Source organism: Rousettus aegyptiacus, unplaced genomic scaffold (assembly GCF_014176215.1).
Source record: "Rousettus aegyptiacus isolate mRouAeg1 unplaced genomic scaffold, mRouAeg1.p scaffold_m13_p_4, whole genome shotgun sequence".
NCBI lineage: Eukaryota > Metazoa > Chordata > Mammalia > Chiroptera > Pteropodidae > Rousettus > Rousettus aegyptiacus.
Genome location: NW_023416307.1, coordinates 11,742,087 through 11,763,429, shown reverse-complemented (window position 1 = coordinate 11,763,429; position 21,343 = coordinate 11,742,087). Strand labels below are relative to the sequence as shown.

Genomic DNA, 21,343 nt, shown 5'->3' with positions numbered 1-21,343 from the left:
TTTACTTATTATACTAAAACAGCCTGTTTACTCTTCATTTTTTCTTATTTATTAAGTAATACATTTAAAATTCTTGAGTACAATCTTACTATTCTGGTTGTTATTCTATTCTAAATATCTGCAATTGCAATTTTGCTTTCCTCTAGACTTTGAAGTTACTTAGGATAATTTTTTGACAAGTAATTGAGTCAAATACATTGTTAATTTCTATTTTTCCTACATGTGTTCAGGATTATGTCCTGTATATTTTCTGCTTTTTTTAATAACACATAGAGTTCACCTATTCTAATATGTGATTGTATTTTAATGTTGTATACATATATTGTTTAAAGAATACAAAAATTGATAATATCTTCATTATTTAAGTGCTTATTAGTGAAAGAAGAAGACACATGGAATATACTTTAAAACAGGGCTCTCCAACTCCTGGACTGGTACTGGTCCATGACCTGTTAGGAACCCGGGTGCACAGCAGGAGGTGCCTGATGGATGAGCAGGCGAAGCTTCCCCTGTATTTGCAGCCGCTCCCCAGCACTAGCATCACCACCTCAGCTCCACCTCAGATCATAAGGAATTAGATTCTCATAGAAGCACTGGTCCCTAGTGCCAAAAAGTTTGGGGACCGCTGCTTTAAAACACAACAGCAATAACTCACTAGCTAAATAAATACATACATAAAAGTGTAAAGATAGATGGAAAAAAAGATGGCAGAATATGAATTTTACCCTTTATCAATATAAACAGGTAATGATTTTGCTTTAGAAGCCAGCTTTTTGTTTGCTTGGCCCTTGATCATTCTTTAACTTTTAACCTTTTAAGTGATTTTGCTTGAATGGTATCTTGTTTTCAGCATTACCCTTTTGACTTTTTAAAATATCCTACATGAAAATGTTCTTTTAATAGAATTTAACTCCTTTATAAATATTATCATTATCCATATGTTTCATATTAATCTTATTACTGTTTTGGTAATCATTTCTTGTTTATTCTTTACCATATGATTCAGTTATCTATGCTAGTCATTGATATATTTTTTAAAAGTCCTATTTTTAAAAATTCTATTTGTAGTTTTTCTTGCTTATAAATAATTTTTAATCTATAAATCCAAATTTCAGAATCAAGAGTAAAACTCATATATTCCATCAACAAATACACATTGAACCCTTACTCTATGCCAACCACCACAATGGGATTTGAAAATCAAATAGTGAAAAAAGATAAACCTCATCCTTGTCCATACATTGCTTAAAATTTGGTCGAAATATAAGCAATTGTACAGATGCTTACAATGTTAAATTAACGGCAATTATGGGAAAGCAAAAGATGCTACAGAAGCACATAGAAGAGACCCCACCCTAGACTAAGATGTTAAGAGAACATTTTATGGTGGAAGTGATGTCTAAGCCCAGACAGTAAGACTGAGTGGGAGTCAGTCAAAATCTTTTGAGCTATCTCATTTAACTTAGAACATGTTTGGCCCTCACCCCTATCATCACTGCTTCTCAGTTGTTATTATCTCATGTTTATATTTCGATCTTTGCTATTTAACAGTTTTTGCATTCTATATTTTCACTTTCAGGAGAAAATGTTGACATCTTTTCTCAGATTTTAACAAAATAAGTCCAATGTGTCTTCATTCAAGTAATTTTAGTGGTCATATCCAGGCCTTGTAAGCTGTTATCTCCCTATTCTTTAGTTATAATTTTTCCTGGAAAATTCTGTATAAGTATTTTTCCCTGAGCTCTGTATCTAATTCTTCCTGCAACTCTTTAGGGATATTACTGTAGTAATTATCCATTATCCGTTCTTGACTGTCTCTCTAGCATTCCCTCTCTTTCTAGCTCTTTTCCTTCAGCATACAAATATTCTAATGACTTTTTTTCTGTTTGAAAAGTCTTGCTCCTTGACCTTCTTGTTTCTTGTAGCTACAACCCTACAACATTTTCTTTATAGCCAAACTACTTCTACTTGAAAAAGTTGTCTACACTCTTATGTTCCAATTTGTCAACATGTTTCTGCTTTCAAACCAATGCCATAAGCCAGTTACTGTTCTCACCTCTCTCCTGACACTGCTCTTGCCAACATCATCAAAGAACTTTTGCGAAATTCAAAAATAAAATTTTTATGTTATTTGATTTCCCTGACACACCTAAGTCTGTAGAATATTCCCCATTTTGCAAAATTCCCTCCTCAGTTGGATTTTAAGACTTTCGTGGTTTTCCTCCTATCTTGCCCCTCTACTTTTTACTTTCCTTTCCATTTCTTAAGAATTGAGGCTCTCAGACTTTTGAACAGGACTCTCTTCTCATCTCTTCTCTTCTCACACTAAGACTTTCCTAACTGATATAATCTCCATGGCATCAACTAACACCTATATGCCAGCGACTTCAAACTATATATCTGAAACCAAAATCAACGCTCTGAGCTCCAGACCATTGTATCTAATTGTGCCCGCTTTTCTCCACTTGGATGTCCAATAATCTTAGTTCAATGGTCACTGAATTCTAGAGGTAATGGTGGTAGTTTGTCAGGTGAGGGAAAGTCTTCTTATGGCAGTAGAAAATCACTTCAATGTCATAACTTCTAGGGTAAAGTCTGTATCGATGGCATTTAGATATGCTGACTACAGGGGTGCCTGCTTGTCAATAACCTCATAATTGGGGAATTCTTATATATATGTAATCCTCCACATTGGCAAGCAAATTCTCCATTGTCTACAATGCATGTACCATGATAAAGGCATGGATTACAGGAACATGGATTAAAGTCCACCTCACAATATGTCCCTATGTTTAAGACATTACATTTGCAGAAATAACCTCCAGTAGGTGATGGATTGCAAATGCCTCTATTCTGGTAAGGGTTACTTCAGAAGTCTTCCGTATATATTAATAAGCACCCAAGAGACACATCCACCAATTCTCCGAAGTTTGCATAGCTTCTGCCCATTTAAATAAAAAAGTCAGTGAAGTCCTGAAACAATTACCAACTTGGGGGCTTCTTCCACAACTCATGCCTTACTTATGAATATGGCTACCCCAAAACCTGGTTAGTCATCCAGGTTTTGGGGTTTTCAGAGTCTCTGGGGTTGTGCCTGCTGCAGTGTGGACTTAGTCTAGAACCAATGTAGTGTCGTTTCCATTCATTCCAAGAGACTCCACATGCCACAGGCCATCACTAACTTGACTGCTTTGAACAGAGACGATTTCAGGGCCACTTGCACAAATTTGTATTGTAGTCCTGCATTAGGAATCTCCAAGATGCAACGAGCAGTTCCTCAAGCATATATTACAACAGCGTGAGTAGAATATGTCCTAAGCCTCATGTCAGTTTCATCTCTAATTTGTTTTTATTTTCAAGATTAACATTTTAATAGGTAGAGTGAATAAAGCAGATTGTCCTCCCAGATATGGGTAGGCCCCATCCAATCAGTTGAAGGCCTAAAAAGAACAAAAAGCCAATATTCCCACACAGATGGAGCTTATTCCTGGGTCTCAAGCTTGTCAACTCACCCTACTGATCTTGGGACTTGTCAGGTTCCATAACTTCATGAGCTAATTCCTTATAATAAGGTATTAGCTAATTCCTTGAATAAATAAATACACACAAATGTATATATGTATGTGTGTGTGTGTGTGTGTATACACACACACACATATAAACAAGATAAACAGATAAAAAATGTGTTTTCTATGTTTACTTGTTTATTGTCTATCTCCTATTAGAGGTAAATATAACGAGGCTGGGGATTTTTCTGTCTTGGTCACTGGTCACTTGGTCACTTTTAGAGGCTAAAATATGTCTGCCACATTATATGCATTCAAAAAATCTCTTGTTGGGTTAATTCATGGATGTATACAGATCTGAGAGTACTTATCAAAACACTATATTTTCATTTCAGTGTAAATAACATAATACCCAGAATATTTTTTTTATCATTTTCAACAGATTCTGGTTCATTTAAAATATTAATGTAGAAGAGCAATTTAGAAAAGAATTAAAAGTACAGTAAATTTCAGAAAAAAAGGAGGGAAAGATTTTAAATAATATAGTATCAAGGAGTTAAAAATCCAATCAAAAGAGGAAGGGGCAGATAAGAATATCCCGTGAGGAGGAAATAAGTCAAAAATAGAATGTAATTGATAAGATTAGGATCAGGATCAAATATGTTTAAAGAGAAGTTAATTTAGAAACTTCTGAAAGCTTTCTTATTTATAGGCTATGAGGATTTGATTTAAAGAGAAAATGCCATTGAATTATGTCATTTAAGAATGTGAAAGTTCCAACTTGTAGTTGAAGATCATTGACTAAGTATATATATTTCCTTTTCTCCTCACCACAAATTCCTTTGAAATGACAGAATATAAAAATGCAAATAAATATAGCAATGCAGGAAAGCCAGGAAGGCTTATACAGAAACAATGAATTTCCTGAAGATCTAACAAAGACAAGATCGATGCTGAAATTTGAAAGCTGAATGTCCTCCAAAACACAATAGAAACAAACGAGGGCTTCCCTCAAAAAGTAAGAGCCCTGGGTTTGTTTTTTTTTTGCTTTTTCAGAAGGAATTCTAGAAAATCCTTAACAGCACAGGTACCAAAAGATAAACCATCTATTAAGCTATGAATTGGTTGATGAGAAAATTAAAGCACCGTGTTCACTGACCTCATAGCCAGCTCTCTTATTTTCTCACTTTTAAATATGAATCAAAAACCAAGGATAGACAGAAATTTGTAGAAAGAAAAAAAATAATAATACACTAACCACACAATGTCAAGAAAACAGATAACACCCTCTCTCCCTGCCAAAACAAAACAAAACAAAACAAAACAGAAAAGAACTTTAAAAAATGCTAATTAGTACCACTGGAGAAATTAAAATAAGCTGAAATCTAGGTTTTTTATAACCTAAAGCTTAATCAGTACTAGGGGCCTTTTTAAAAATACAAAATTAGAAATGTAAAATTTTTTGAATATTTATATATGAAAAATGTGTCATAGTATAAATTATGGACACTTGAAGATTCTAATCCTTTTCTTTTGAGATCTATTTAGCCAGAAATGTTTTCATAGGAATGCTTCCTGATTGTACCTTAGCTTTACCTTCCCACTCAGAATACTCTCTCAGAGACTTCCAGAACTCAGTGTGTGATCAGTAGCTTCATGGTAAATCTACTCTGGCAAAAGAAGGAGAAAGTTACAGAGCGAGAAGAGGTAATTTTTAATATTACTGACAAAAACAAAGATCAATAAAAGTTTTAATTGGTATAGTTAAAGAAACCTCTCAAAAATGAAGACAATGAACTCCTCCCAAAGAAAAAAATAAAAGATTAAACACAAAGAGGGTTAATCCAAGTGGCCCAATATCAGACCAACAAAGGTTCCAGAAAATAAGATTAAAGGTAATAGAACAGAAATAACTACAGGGAGGAGAATTTGCCTGAGCTAAAGAAGGTCTCAAATTTTCAAATTAATATTCTTCCATATACCCAGAAATTGATGAGTTAAGACTAACGTCTGTACATATGATTGTGAAATTTTAGAATGCAAGAATTATAGAGAAGATTCTAAATGTTCCCAGCTGTTGGGGGAGGGGGGGAAGGTACAGGAAGGAAGACACATACAAAGGAACAAGGGCCAGTCCAGCATCAGACTTCTCATTAGTAACACTAAATACTAGAACACAATAAAATATGTTTTCAAAGTTCTAAAGCAGGGATTAACAAACCATAACCCGTGGGCCAAATCTAGCCTGCTACCTCTTCTGAAAATGAAGTTTACCTGGAGCATAGCCAGGTCCATTCATTTACCTCTTATCTATAGCTTCCTTTATTCTACTCCAAAGGCAGATTGGAGTAGTTGTAACAGAGATCATACGGCCCACAAAACCTAAAATATTTACTATCGGGTCCTTTACAGGAGTTTGCTGACCCCTCTTCTAAAGGAAAATGATTCTCAACCTAGTTTCCTACAACCTCCCAAATCATTATACAAGCTTAGGGTAAGATATATTTATAAACACTTAAGAACTAATAAATTAATCTATCGTACAGTGTTAGGAAGTTATTAGACAATGGAATACACAAAGTGGGGGACATAATGCAGGAAGAGAAAGGGCATGTCTGCAATCCAAATGATAACCTTAACCGAGGAGAACTGTGAGAACGCTGTCAGGATGACAACTGCGCTGTGAGTCGGCGGCACCTTGTCCTTAAAGGAAAGAGAGAGAAAAGGTCTCTAGGAAACAACTTGACAAACAGAACAGACAATGTGGTGAAGAGATTGGGGCAGAAAAGAAACAAGGCTATAATAAAGGCAATACTTTTCGAGGAGAGAACTATACAGTTGCCCCTCCATGTCTGCTGAGGATTGGTTCTAGGAGCTCCCTCAGATACCAAAATCTGAAGATGCTCAAGTCCCTTATGTAAAATGATGTAGTATCTACGCATAATCTATATTTGCATATAGGCTACAGGAGAGAATACCTACAGATTACTTGATTTGCATGGACTCAGCATAGTATTTGGCACATGGTAAATTCAAGTTTTGCTTTTTGCAACTAGATTTTTTTTCAAATATTTTTAATCTGCAGTTAGTTGAATCCACAGATGAGAAACCCACAGTTACATAGGGCCTACTGCATTCTCTCTAATAATGTACACTAATCATATAAACACTGATTATTGAGTTTCAACTTGTAGTATCTACACGTAAGCAAACATGAAAGATTTCATCATGGTTGCAAAAACAGAAAGTAAATGCCATCAATCATTATAGTGTAGAAGTAAAAATGCAGATCAAAGAAGTTGAAAGATTAAAGAGAGAGGAGACTCAAAGGAAAGCTCTTTCTCTTTTAAAATCTTCATCTAATACAGAGAATTGATGGTTGCCAGATAGGAGGGGGGTTGTAGGGCTGGAGAAAAAGGTGAAGGGATTAAGAAGTCCAAATTGGCAGTTACAAAATCATCACAGGGATGTAAAGTACAGCATAAGGAATATGGTCAATAATGTGGCAATAACTATGCATGGGTACTAGACTTACTGGGGGATCACTTTGTAAGTTATACAAATGTCTAACCACTATGCTGTACACTTGAAACTAATATAACATTGAATGTCAACTGTAATTGAAAAAATAAATTTTTTTAAAATACTAAAGTCTTCACCTAACAAAGTGAGGCATGACTCTAATGTAACAAATATTAAAGAGGTACACTGATAATCAATACAGAAATCAAAAGCGATGATAAAACCATATTGAGAAGAAAAGAAAGAGGGAGCATGTAATGTGAGCTAAAATGTCTAAATCTGATAGGAATAGCGATATAAATATGTCTTATAGAAATGTGGTTGAAATCATGTGGGAAAACCGGTAAAAGTGTTTAAAATGGCTCTCTGGGCTGCAGAAGTAGGAGTAGGAAGGATGGGGCAGAATCGATGTTTTAAAGCATAAGTCTCTCTATATTTGATCTTTAAATGATGAGCTTAGAAAATGTTTATTTTAAATGAGTATCAAAGTTGTTATTAACTCCAGGTATGAAATGAAATGAAATGAAATGAAATGAAATGAAATGAAATGAAATGAAATGAAATGAAATGAAATGAAATGAAATGAAATGAACTGCATACAGGGTAGGTTCACCACTGCTATTTGCACGGCAGGCAGCTGCTACAATTGCCTCCGAGGTAAATAAAAAAAATTTGTTCCAGTAGTGCTTCATTACCTCCTGTTGTACTATTATTATCAAATATATTACATATTGTCAAATACGTATGTTTTCAAAAGTATGTATTTTCATATATGTAACATATACAACATGGGATCATAATTACTTAATTACATAATTACTTAATCATTAATTTAAACATTCCTGTGTTTTTTAAGGAAATTGAGAAAAGAAATATATATGTACAATCTTTTAATCTTTTATACATGCCTATATATTTAACATTTCCTGTGGTCTTCATCTTCTCTGTGGACCTGAGTTACCATCTGATGTTATTTCTTCCCTTTCCAGTAGACATCCTTTAGCTTTTCTTGTAGGAAAAAATTGAGCTGGGAATTCTCTCAACTTTTGTCAATCTGGGAATGCCTTTATTTCACCTTCATTTCTGAAGAATATTTTTGTTGGCTATTTGCAGGTTGGTTTATGTCATTTCACTGTCTTTGGGTCTCCATTGTTTCTAGTGAGAAGTCAGCTGTTTTGCTACTGTATTGTTAATGCTCTGCTTGTGGTGAGTTGTTTTTCTCTTGCTGCTTGCAAGATTTCCTGTTATATTTGGCTTTTAATATTGGGACTGTAATATGTCTAAATGTGGTTCTTTTTATGTTTATCCTACTTAAGATTCATTGAGATTCTTAGATGCATAGGTAAATGTTTTCATTTACCTACAAATTTGGAACACTTCTGGCCATTATTTCTTCAAATATCTTTTTTTTTTTTCCTACTCCTCTGTCTCTCTCTCCTCTCCTTCTGGAGCTCCCATTACATGTATATTATATACTTTATGTTGTCCTAAGGTTTCCCTTTTCCTTAATCTTTTTCTCTACATTTTTCAAATTGAATTGTTTACATTATTCTTTCTTCAAGTCTTTCATTTTTTTCTTCTGCCATTTCAAATCTGCTGTTGGACCTATCTAATAAGTTTTTATTTCAATTATTGTATTTTTCAACTCTAAAATGTATATTTGGTTCTTTTACACTTTCTAGTTCTCCATTTATATTTCTTTTATGTTAAGTCATCATGATCACATTTGCCTTTCATTATTTAAGTATAATTTCCTTTAATTCTTTGAACATATTTATAATTGCTGCTTTGAAGTCTTTGTCTACAACCCCACATCTGGGCTCACTCAGAGCAGTTTCTATTGACTGCCTTTTTCAATTTTTACTGAGAATAAATTATATTTTCCTGTTTCTTACATGTCTACTAAATTTTGTTTCAAAATTAATATTTTTAGATAAATATTGTAGCAATCCTTGATTCTGTTTTATCTTTCTGAGGGCTGTGGAGTTTTTTAAATAATTTTTTCTAGTAACTTACCTTGACTTAAACTGTAGAATCATTATTGTCTCTGCTCAGTTTCTTAATTCTTATTTTTGTTTCTTTAGACTATTTTATTAAAGGTCTCCCTTTAATGTGCACAACTTAATGGTAAGCCAATGGGGCAGAGGTGGAACTCAAATGCTTCATTCTCATAGGACTTCCACCTCTGTCAATTGATTTCTGTGTTGCTTGCAAAATGTATTAAAAATTATAGCCAGTTCTCAAGTCTCCCTTGGCTTTCATTTCTCATCAGGCTCTCAAAGGTCTCCTCCATGCATGTATAGTTCTATATTCAGCCAAAAATGTATGGAGAGATTATCTCAGCCTTTCCATGGATCTCCCATTTCTAGGGTTTCCCATTGAAATTTCTGGTTGGCCCACCATTCACCCCAACCAGAACCACACTGTCAGGCTTGCAAAGCTGCAGCTTTTCCCCATTTGTTCCCGACCATGTTCACCCCTTTGTATAACATCAAAGTTAAGTCTTACTTAACTTTGTAGTTATAAGTTTGAAATAGGAATATTAGTAAGAAATATGACTTAATGATAAGGGTTAACTTGTCCAAGGGGAAGGAGTTGGCCTCTGCAAAGCTCTGTGACAACTGGCTGTAATCCTTAAGGCCATCAATCCTGGTCATCAATCCTGGTCAAGCATGAGGTTTAGATCTTAGAACCACCATCTGTATTAGTTTCCTATGCTGTTGTAATAAACTCCCACAAACTTAATGGATTAAAACAACATAGATTTATTATTTCATAGTTCTGGAAGTCAGAATTTTAAAATGGGTCAGCAGAGGTGTCTTCCTTCAGGAGTCTATAGAGGAGAATCTTGTTCTTTGTCTTTCTCATCTTTGAAAAGCTGCCCATATTCCTTTGCTCATGGCCCCCTTCCATAGTCAAAGACCATAATGGCCAGTCCTGTCTTTCTCACATCACATTTCTCTGACATTAACTTCTCTGCTTTTCTCTTCTTCATTTAAATGACCTTTGCGATCACACTGGGTCCACCTGAAGACCCCGGAATAATCTCCTAATTTTAAGGCCAGATGATTAGCAAACTTAAATCGGTCTATAAACTTAACGCTTATTTGCCATGTAACATAACACAGTCACAGTTTCTAGCAAATAGGACAAGGATGTCTTCGAAGGAGCCATAACTTTACCTACCCCATCCAGAACATGCCAGGAAAGAGGTGTGTGCTTCTGTAACTATGAAGGCTAATGTAATAAATTCTGTCACTAGCTCATTGTATTGTACAGCTGCAATCACAAAACTGGGACCCTGGTCCCCTAATCACATCAGGAAACTGACAAGTACTTCCCTAATCATGATGCTTAAAAGCCTCACAGTCCAGGAGTTAATGTCACTCTCCCAGAATCTAACATCTTGTCCTATCAGGACACCGTCACCTGCTTCAGAATGTAAATGGCAACAAGGAACTGTCACATCCACCACCATTCAGGTGCCTATGAATAGTCTCCAATGAACAGTAATTCAGCAGGTTTGGTGCTTTGAAATTATTTGTTCCATGGAAACCAACTATAGCCAAGTGCTTAAAGCAATCAATTGTGGTCAACCAGAATGCTTGGGACCCTGTACCATTAGGAAATTTAATGAAAGCAAATGAGAGCATTTAACACTCCAGCCAATTAAAGCAAAAGTTTTGTTACAAAAGATAGTAATGCAGTTGTGGAGAAGATAATAAAAATAATTACAAAAACCCACAGTGGATCTAGAGCCCATATTCACACAACCTAGAGAGAAAGAAGAAGTAAAAATTAATGCCTAATCAGCTGCAGCAAGAGGAGGGAACATGTTGCTTCTCTCACTGGGAAGAGATAAAAATAATCTTACTGCCCTCATGGTACTCAGCTTATTAGACCCCCAGAAGTTTCATAGTTACACAGCTGGCTATTTCTAGAGCTAAATTTGCCCATTGCATAATAGAATATTTTTCTAATTTAAGAACATGCAACATGACCAAAATGAGCTCAGAATAGATCATAGACCTAAATATAATACAAAACTATAAAACTCCTAGAAGATAACATACAAGAAAACCTAGATGATCTTGGGTATGGTGATGACTTTTTAGATACAACATCAAAAACACAATCTATAAATATATCTTTTGACCCAACAATTGCACTTCTGGGTATTTATTCAAAGAAAACCAAAACAATAATTCATAAAGATCTATGCACTCCAATAATCATGTCAGCACAATTTACAGTAGCCAAGATATGGAAGCAACCTAAGTGCCCATCAACAGACAATTGGATAAAGAAATTATGGTTCATATATACAATGGCATATTACTCAGCCATTAAAAAAAATGAAATCTTACCATTTGCAATGACATGGATGGACCTAGAGGTTATTATGCTGAGTGAAATAAGTCAGACAGAGAAAGATAAATACCATACGATTTATATGCAGAATCTAAGGAACAAAAAGAGCAAACTAATCAAAAACAGACTCACAAATATAGTGGACTATTTGGTGATAGAGAGGAGAGGGATTGGGAGGCTGGGAGAATGGGGTGAAGGGTTAAAGAAGTACAAATTAGTAGTTGATAATTGGTCACAGGGATGGGGAGCATGGCAGAGAAAATGCAGTTAACATTAATATGATGACTAGATGGAGGGCTAGGGGAGGGAAGAAGAAATTGGGAGAATTGTTTATGAACTATTTGGATGTCTAACACATGTACTGTATACTTGAAACTAATTTAAATTACAAAATTAAAAAAAACCACACAATCCATGAGAGAAATAATTGATAAACTGAATTTCATTAAAACTCAAAATGTCTGCTTTGTGAGAGACAATGTCAAGAGAATGGTAAGCCATAGGCTAAGAGAAAATATTTGCAAAAGACATATCTGATACAAGACTGTTATACAAAATATACAAAGAACTGTTAAAACTCAACATTAAGAAATTTAAAAAAATGAGTCAAAGACCTTAACAAATATCTCATCAAAGAAGATACACAAATGGCAACTAAGCATATGAAAAGATGCTCCACATCATATGTCATTAGGAAAATGCAAATTAAAACGATGAGCTGCCATTACATACCTATTTGAAAGTCCTCCAAATTTCAGAACACTGACAACACTAAATGCTAGTAAGGATGTGGAGCAACGGGAACTTTTATTTATTGATAATGGAAATGCAAAAGGGAAGAGTCACTTTGGAAGACAGTTTGGCAGTTTTTGACAAAATTAAATATACTTTTATCACACAATCCAGAGATGCTCCTTGGTATTTACCCAAATGAGTTAAAAATATATGTCCCTACGAAAACCTGCACACATTTCTAAAACTTGGAAGCAACTAACATGTCCTTCAGTAGTTGAATAAATAAACTGAAGTCCATTCAGACAATGGAATATTATTCGATGTTTAAAAGAAATGAGCTGTCAAGCCATGAAAAGACACTGAAGAACCTTAGATGCATATTACTTAGTGAAAGAAATCCATCTGAAATGGCTATGTACTGTATGATTCCAACTACATGACATTCTGGAAAAACCAAAACTATAGTGACAGGAAAAAGGTCATTGGTTGCCAGGAATTAGAATCAGGGGCAGAGCACTAAGGATGTTTAGGGCAATGAAACACCCTGAATGATACTATAATGACAGATAAATGTCATTGTATATTTGTCTAAACCCATAGACTGTACAACACTAAGAGTGAACTCTAAGGTAAACTATGGCTTTGGGGGTGACTATGATGTGTCAATATAGGTTCATTGATCATAACAAATGTCTCACTCTGGTGGGGACGTTGATAATGGGGGAGGCTATGCATGCGTAGAATCGGGGAGTACATGTGAAATCTCTGTACCTTGCTCTCAATTTTGCTGTGACTCCAAAATTGTTCTAAAAAATAAAGTCTTAAAAAAATATATATGCGACTTGTCCCAGATTTTCCTGTTCATCTTGGACACTTGCCCATTAGATACGTGGTCCCAGGATATTAACTCCCTGAAAGATTATATTAGTATTTATTTGCACACAATTTATTCCTCCTACAAGGCCAAAGTTGTTTATAGATATTTTTTTATAATATACCTTTTCTCTGTATGATATACACATCCCACAGGGGATGTATAGTTCAAATTATTTTGTTTAAAGTCTCTTGCAATAATTTCTCCCTGTTTGCTGCTAACTTAATATATCATTAAGTTCACTTGTTTAACTTGCTTTCAATTTTTAGGTGTTGCTTGTTTGTTTTGAGTTATTTTTGTTTTATGCATTTTCATAAGTCATTTGCATGATTTCAAACTCAAATTTACAAAACAAAGTACATCATATGGATCTTCTGTTTTCTACAAATTGACCCAATGGGAGAACTTTTTGAATTATTTTACATCATTTCTCTATTAGGATAATTTGTGATATAATTTTCAAGGACAGTGGTAAAGACAGCACGAAAATGCAGCAAGAGTGATCATTCAATGGTTAGAAAAACGACAAGAAAAAAGCAACAAAGGACTTTACGACCTAAGACTGTCAAATTTAGATTACCAAGAAAAGTGACCAAAACTTAAAAAGTGAACAGGAGGATTTTTCTCATAGGTTTTATTTATCTCATGTTAATAATAATTTCTCCATTGTAGGTTGGTAGTCTACTTTCAGAAGTTGTCGATTTGTTCTGTTCTTTGGGGGGCTGGGGGGGGAGGGGGGTGGTCTACTTACCACCAGGAAAGCATTTGTTTATGGATTGAAATATTCCTGTAGAGTCTGAGACTTAGAGTCTTGGTGCAGCCCTTTCCTCTATGGTTCTAAGGCAGCCTTTCTTGGATGTCTCAGAAGACACAATGATTAGCCTGTAGCTTACAGCAGGGCCCTTCTAGCAGCATGAAGAGACAGTAGGAGCCACATCACTGAATGGCTTGGATTAACTGATTACAATAACTGAAAATTACAGAATGGAGAGCAGAGAAGTCTTCTATTGGGGTAATACATAAATATGTATTATCAGATGATAATAAAGCACAACTACGTATTAGAAAATGTTTTGCAAACTGTATACACATTGACAAATCTTTTGGACTTTTTAATTTCACCCCTAAATATGGACCACAAAAGTCACAAATGGACAAGTGTATTTTAATCTAGAAATGAAGTTTTTGTATAACTCTGTTAAATCTGTATCGCAATTCTTACACACGAGTAGGAGTATATTTCTACGCATCCTAAGAAAAAAAGGTATATATCACTGAAACATATTTTTATATGTACTTTCTATGTACCTTTTTAAATTCACTGACTTTCAATGTTTGTCTCTAAACTGTACAGTAGGACTTATAATATTGATGAGCTAATTTAAAAATATGGAGCATACCAAACATATTTCAATATTTATAGCACCCTCCTTTTATAGGGAAAGGGATTAAACCATTAGTAATTTCCCTAGAAATTATCTGTAAAGCATCAAGAATGAACTGGGTGTCAAAGACACCCGACCCTGTTAATTCTCTGAATTTAACATCTGATCTTGGGAAGACAATATCAAAAATTCTTGTTAGAAAAGATTGGTCCTATTAACAAAAAAATAAATACAGCCTGCACTATTTCGATGACAAAAGTGACCATGCACCATTTTAAAATAAATAGAGCAGACGATAAATTAGAAGCATTAAGAATTTTAGTGCTTCCTGAAGGAACGAATCCATGGTATTTAACTTAAAATTATCCAAGAGCATGATAAGAAGCATAATAAAAGCTTGGTGGGCTCTCAAAGACTGAAAGAATTCATAAGATTAGGCAGAATAAAACTTTTGCTATCTGAGTAGAATATACAAAAGATAAAAAAAAATAATTATTTCTTCTGTCTATCTCTACTGGAGAGCAGACTATCTAAGATCATTTTATATTTATTAGTCCTTCCTTTGCTATGATACTGAAGCTTCTTTCATTTATTATAAACATAGCATTGGTATGTATATAATATATTATGTATATAAAGAGAAGAGTATAATGTTAAATAACTTTCAAAGTAATAAATTTCTGCTTTAAAATGTTTAACTACAACAACGTATTACAGATAGGAGTGGGACAGGGTGGACCTCTGTGGGACACCTCCATGAATAGAGTGCTTCCTGAGTCCTCAGAAGTACCTGGTGGGGGTAAGGGTCTTGCTATTAAACTGTCATCATAAGGTGAGATCACTACAGCGTAGTGTGACACCTCAGAGATGAGCAGCTTATAGGAAGCAGTGACTCTCTAGTTTGTAACTCCACTGAGGATTTATCTCAATTTAGACTTTGTTGTGACATTGCCTTCTAAAGGCATTCCAGCTGTTGGTGTGTAGAGTGGAGAACATCAACCTTCCCCACCAGAATCTGTAAACCTCCACGTGGGCACACACAGAGGGATCTCCCATGACCACCTCAGGAACCTGTGTTTGAATTGGGAGGTGAGAGGGATAGTTGTGGTCTGAACCCAAACCCCTTGTGACGATTAATTTAATGTGTCAACTCGTCTAGGCCACAGTACCCAGATATTTGGCCAAACATCATTCCAGATGTTTCTGTAAAGGTATTTTTTAGATGAAATTAGCATTTAAATCTGAGTAAAGCAGATTACCACCCATAATGTAGATGGACTTCAGCTAATGAACTAAAGGTCTTATGGATTCCCTGACTCTAGTCGGAGGAAATGGGAATTCGCCAGCATACTGCCTTGAGACTCAAAGTGTAACAGCAGCTTTTCCCTAGGTCTCAAGCCTGTTGGCCTACCCTACAAACTTTGGACCTGCCAGCCTCACACAACTGCAATCATATGAGCCAATTGCATAAAATAAATATATCTCTCACATAGATAGATAGATAGATATATAGACAGATACAGATACACATACATACATACATACATACATACATACATACATACATTTATTCTATTGATTCTGTTTCTCTTGCTAACCCTAATACACTGCTTAAATTTGCATTGATGGAAAAAAAGGATTAGATCTATTATCTTGCCAATAGCTGGGAGATGGGTACTCAAGGCACTAAACACTTTAGGCACCAAACTTAGAGGAAATGCTCACTCATAAAAAAACACTTTAGCCTCAGGGGAAGACAGTTTACATCTCTGAGCATCAAGGGTTTGGGTGGAACTTTGGATACACTCCTACTGTATAAAATATGCTAATTCTTAAGAGTGGAGAACCATTGCCGAGAACAGCAATGACCCGGACCCTAGGACCTGATTATCCAGCACGATGGGTATTTGTCCACTCTACTTTGAGGTAGAAGGCATATGTGGTAAACAAGATTCTGATCTTTATCAAACTATATTCCTCAGGCCTCTCTTACTCATCCCTGACCTCCTTTGGGTCAACATTCCTGACAAAGAAAAGAAATTATGTGTAAAGATACCTGAAGTGTTTATATTGCCCCTTAAGAGAAGTCACACAGGTTTCTGGCCTGGTTTAATCCCAGGGCAGTTCCATTTTACTGGTAACAGTGAAGTTTATTCCCCTAAAGGACCAGGGTTAGCAAAATTGTCCACCCCATGGTTTTGTTTGCTTATCTTCACAGAAATTTCCCTCCTACTGTTTAGCGAATATGAAATCAGGAAGAGCACAGTAGTCATGGTAGTGCAAATTCTTAAGACAGAGGCAGGCTCAATGAATTCCAGGAATAAGGCCATTGTGGCTGAAATATAGTAAGAATGCGAAATACATGAGAGAGGTGGTCCAAGGCATAAGTGGAACCCGGATGCTACAGGAGTCTGAAGACCAGGTCAGAAGGCTGGAATTTCCTCTGAATGCATAGGCAAGCTATTGCAGAGTTTTGAGTAAAGATGTAATATCTGAGTTAGAGTTTTAAAAGATCACCCTGACTGTGTATGCATTATAGAAAGGGAAAGAAAAAAAAAAAAAAAAGCAATACGGTTGACTAAGAAAAAGAGGATGTTGGCTTGGACTAGGGTGGTAGCAGTAGAGATGGACAGAAGCAGGTGGGGTCAGGCTGTATGGTTTAGAGGCAGAGGCTATAGAATTTTTAATGAAATGAATACATGTGGTAAGAGAAAGCAAGGAATTAGGGTTGCTTGAGCAATACAGTGGGTGGTGGCACTAGACCTGAACACACAGATGTGCAAAACTAGAGAAGAATCAATTTGGCCACAAAACGAAAGGCTTTGAACTTTTGAACTTGAAAATTAATTTCTGTTATTCTTCAAGTAAGGACATTCACGAGTCAATGCAATTTTATTAATACATATACATAGAAATATACTAAATACTTTAATATTATCTAAATGCTTTATTAGGACCCGTAGATTCTCAATTGGTTGACTCAAAATTGTACCCCTTTCAGGTCACCTTTGAATATACACTTGCTATCTTTCTGTTGCCTCCATTTCCTAGGAAAGTTAATTTAATGCAGGACTTATTAACTACTTTGTGCTTAACACTAAGTACTATTTTAAGAATTATGAGGAATAGAAATTTAGTAACTAAAACAGGAATCGAACCGTAAGGATGTTACATTTCCATTGTCAAGGTAAACAACCACTAATAATAAAGCTAAATAATGAAATCAAGTGATATAGTATTAAATACAAAGGCTAATAATAGAGAAATTTGACCATCAGTGTCATAAGAGTTGGGATAAAACTTTTAGACTGTGAAGGCTGGAGAAATCCAGGAAGACTTTTAGGAGAATAAGTATACGGAACTCCAACAAAAAGTTGTGTTCAAAAGGTAATGTAGAAATCAGCATCCCTACAGTTCTGTTCACTAATATCAAAGATACTGGGCATTTCTACCAAAGAAAGAATTTTAGCTACACGGTCCTTTGAGGCTTCACTGAATATATCATGTTGAAAAATAAGGTCTTCTAATTACATTTATCTAGAACTGGAAATCACGTGAAAGGATTTTGTTGCTATTTCAGAGATAATTGAGCCTGGAACATATTGAGTCATGTATGTTTCCTGTTAAATATTAATGTTAAGTCACCTTTTGGATATTTCTACATTATTTCTATTACCCATTAATCTCCACCAGTGATAACCTGACAGCTCAAGACTAGCTCTGGTTTCTACTATTTACTGCCACTATTTATGCTACTCCCTTGGGTTCTCTTTTTCCCAAGTCCTAAGCCCAGCACTGGGGTCACTCTTAAATTATACTCAACAGAATGACATTAGAATACTGTTTGTAAAACAGACCTGAAGATGCAGAAGAGGGTGCAAAAGAGCCACTGGGAATATTTAACTAATTTATAGATAAGTCTCTATAAAGAGAAAGCTGAGATTATTTTATTTATATGTAAGAATACAAGGAGAAAACCAAGCTCTATTACCATAGTCCATGAATAATATGGACTGGATTCTCTCCCTCCCAAAGGTGATATGTTGAACCCTTAGCCCCCAAGGTGATTATATTTGAAGAAGGGCTCATAGGAGGTAATTAAGGTTAAGTGAGGTCATAAAGGTGGGATTCTAATCCAAAGGATTAGTGGCTTTATAATAAGAGAAAGACAGCAAGAGCCCTCCCTCCATATGCATGCTTTAAGAAAAGGTGTCATTTGAGGACATGCAAGAAGGTGACCTTCTGTGAGCCAGGAAGAGAGATCTTGCCAGGAACTAAACTAGCTGACACCTTGATCATGGACTTTCCAGCCTCCAGAACTGTGAGAAATAAATGTCTTATTAAGCCCCCCAGTCTGTGGTAGTTTGTTATGGCTAAGACAGTGAACTACATCAGAGCAGCACTGAGTTGCAAGATGATTGCAGGTGCCTTGTTTGTATGCATTGGTCTTCAGGCAGAAACAGAACATAAGAATGATTTGTGACAGTGCTGGTGCTTTGTAGACGTCTCCCTGGTCGAGAGAGAGAGAGAGAGAGAGAGAGAGAGAGAGAGAGAGAGAGAGAAGACAGGGGAGAATGATGTACTACAAGTGACTGATCAATTTACAAATGGAAGCTAAGAACCCTAGACCAGGCCAGTAAAGATAAGAATATGGCTAAGTGAAGAGAGTGCCAGGGGTGGGGGTAGGGAGGCAGAAGAATTTTCTCTCTATGTGATGATGGTAAACAGGGAAGCAGGATGGTTCCCTGACAATGTTGTTCATGAACCAAAATATTTTTAAGATCTCAGTTCAGTCCAAGACCTTAAGTCTTCCACCATCGTATGAAAGTTTCCAACAGACTATGATAACCTAGCTTCCCAAAACATTTAAAAAAAAAAATGGACCTAGAGCAAAAAAAAAAAAATCTTCATTATCAAAAAGTTTAACCATTAAGGTTATGAAAGAAGTTACCTACAGGAGGCAACATATATGCAGCCAAAATGATCCTCATGAGACAATGGTGCATACAAATGATTAGACAATTAGGACACCGCTAATCAGAGCCTGTAAACTCATTGCAATTACTCTCCTATTTAAGGTTTGACTTCATTACACTGTGCTTTAGGAGGGAGGTGAGTGGGAAAGATAACAGTTGCAAGGTTAATTCTCTATAATTTGTAAACTTCATCCAAACTTTGATGGAAAGAGATTTAAAAGGAAAAAAAGAGAAAGGCCACTCCATTAGCCTTTGAAGGGAAAGAGATCCCATCATTTAAGAGTGTCACATAACCTCTAAACAAGTAACCCATTTACAGAAGAAATGTGGGTAAGAAAAACATAGACTTTAGATTTGAGCCTCTAAGATGTTATAAACAGTAAAAGGAATACAAATTAAATTATGATAGAAATAAAAACTTCTGATGCTTTGTGATTGAAAAATAAAACAAACATTATTTATTCATTCTGAACATCTAGGAGGCAACATTTTTAGCCTCGGGCATTAATTATGGTTGCACTACTGGTGGGGTCTAGAGGAAGTCAATTCAATCTACTTCATCCCTAGGGATAGAGAGCATCCACAAGTTCACTGAGTAATAAATTATCTCCAATTTACTGTTCAATAGAGTAAAGAGTGAACTGAAATCTTGTGCTACATTGAATAAGCTGGTCCATCCGGAAATGTTGGTCTATTTCTTCAACTACCATCTGAAAAGCATTATCCACTCTGAGAAATGTCTCCTTCCTGTATTCTTCCAAAGGGATGGGCTTCAAGATGAGTTTAGTATGAAGGTCCTGGGAATTTTTTATTTTTCCATGATTAATATTTTAAGGACAGAGACTGTAGGCCAGTTCCTAACCATTCTCTGTGATTATTGTGGTTTCTATAGAATTTCATGAACTTATGGTATTTTTAGAAGACTTCTTCATTAGTATGTAGTTGTGCCAGATGCCACAATCTATTCATCATTATCTATAATAAGTAATATCAACACATACCACTCTTATCTGGGAGGACCTTAGTCTGACCTGCTCAGCCTCTAATAGACATTGTCATGAGAACACCAGCCAAATCAGCCCTGGACACACATCTGGATTGGTTTGCTAAGGTGGTCATAACAAAGTAACACAAACCAGGCATCTTAAACAAAAGAAACTTACTGTCTTGCAGTTCTGGAGGCTAGAAGTCCAAGAGCAAGGGACTGGCAGCGTTGGTTCCTTCTAAAGGATGTTGGGAAAGGATCGGGTCCAGTGGCACTTTTTCTATAAGGACACCAGTTCTACTGGATGAGAAACCCACCCTAAGACTTCATCATAAATAATTACATCTGTTGTGACCCTATTCCCGACTGAGGTCACAATCTAAGGCACTGGGGATTAAGACTTCATATAAATCTGGGGAGACGCAATTCAACCCATAACATCCATGAAAGAACACGTGTGCCAATAAGTGGCCCTTACTTTGTCAAGTTTTTACTTGGAGCAGACGCTCTGTATCCATCATCTCATTTAATCATTATATCCCTGTCTTGGTCTGCTAAAACTGCCATAACAAAATACCATAGATGAGTGACTTAAACAACAAACATTTATTTTCTCCCAGTTCTGGAGGTTGGAAAACCCAAGATCAACATGAAGTAGAATTTGGTTTTTGGTAAGAACCCCCTTTCCTGGCTTATAGGCAGCCACTATCCTATCGTGTACTCACATGACCTCTTCTTTGTACAAATGTGGAGAGAAAGCTCTGGTGTTTCTACCTCTTCTTATAAGCACACCAGCCCCATCAGATTAGAGCACTACCCTCATGACCTCATCTAACCTTTATCACCTCCTCAGAGACCCTATATTCTAATACAGTTACATTAAAGGTAAGAGCTTCAATACACAAATTGGGGGCAGGGGCCACTACTCACTCCATAGCAATCCCTGGTGGAAGCCATTATTATCCTAATTTTACAGATGAGGAAAATGA

General features: G+C 35.8%; 1 protein-coding gene across 4 annotated transcripts in view; it reads right to left on the bottom strand.

Annotated features, from left to right (window-relative positions):
- Positions 1-21,343, bottom strand: part of MRPL39 (mitochondrial ribosomal protein L39) — a 131,427-nt gene that overhangs the window by 73,036 nt on the left and 37,048 nt on the right. The gene's annotated exons all lie outside the window — the stretch shown is intronic.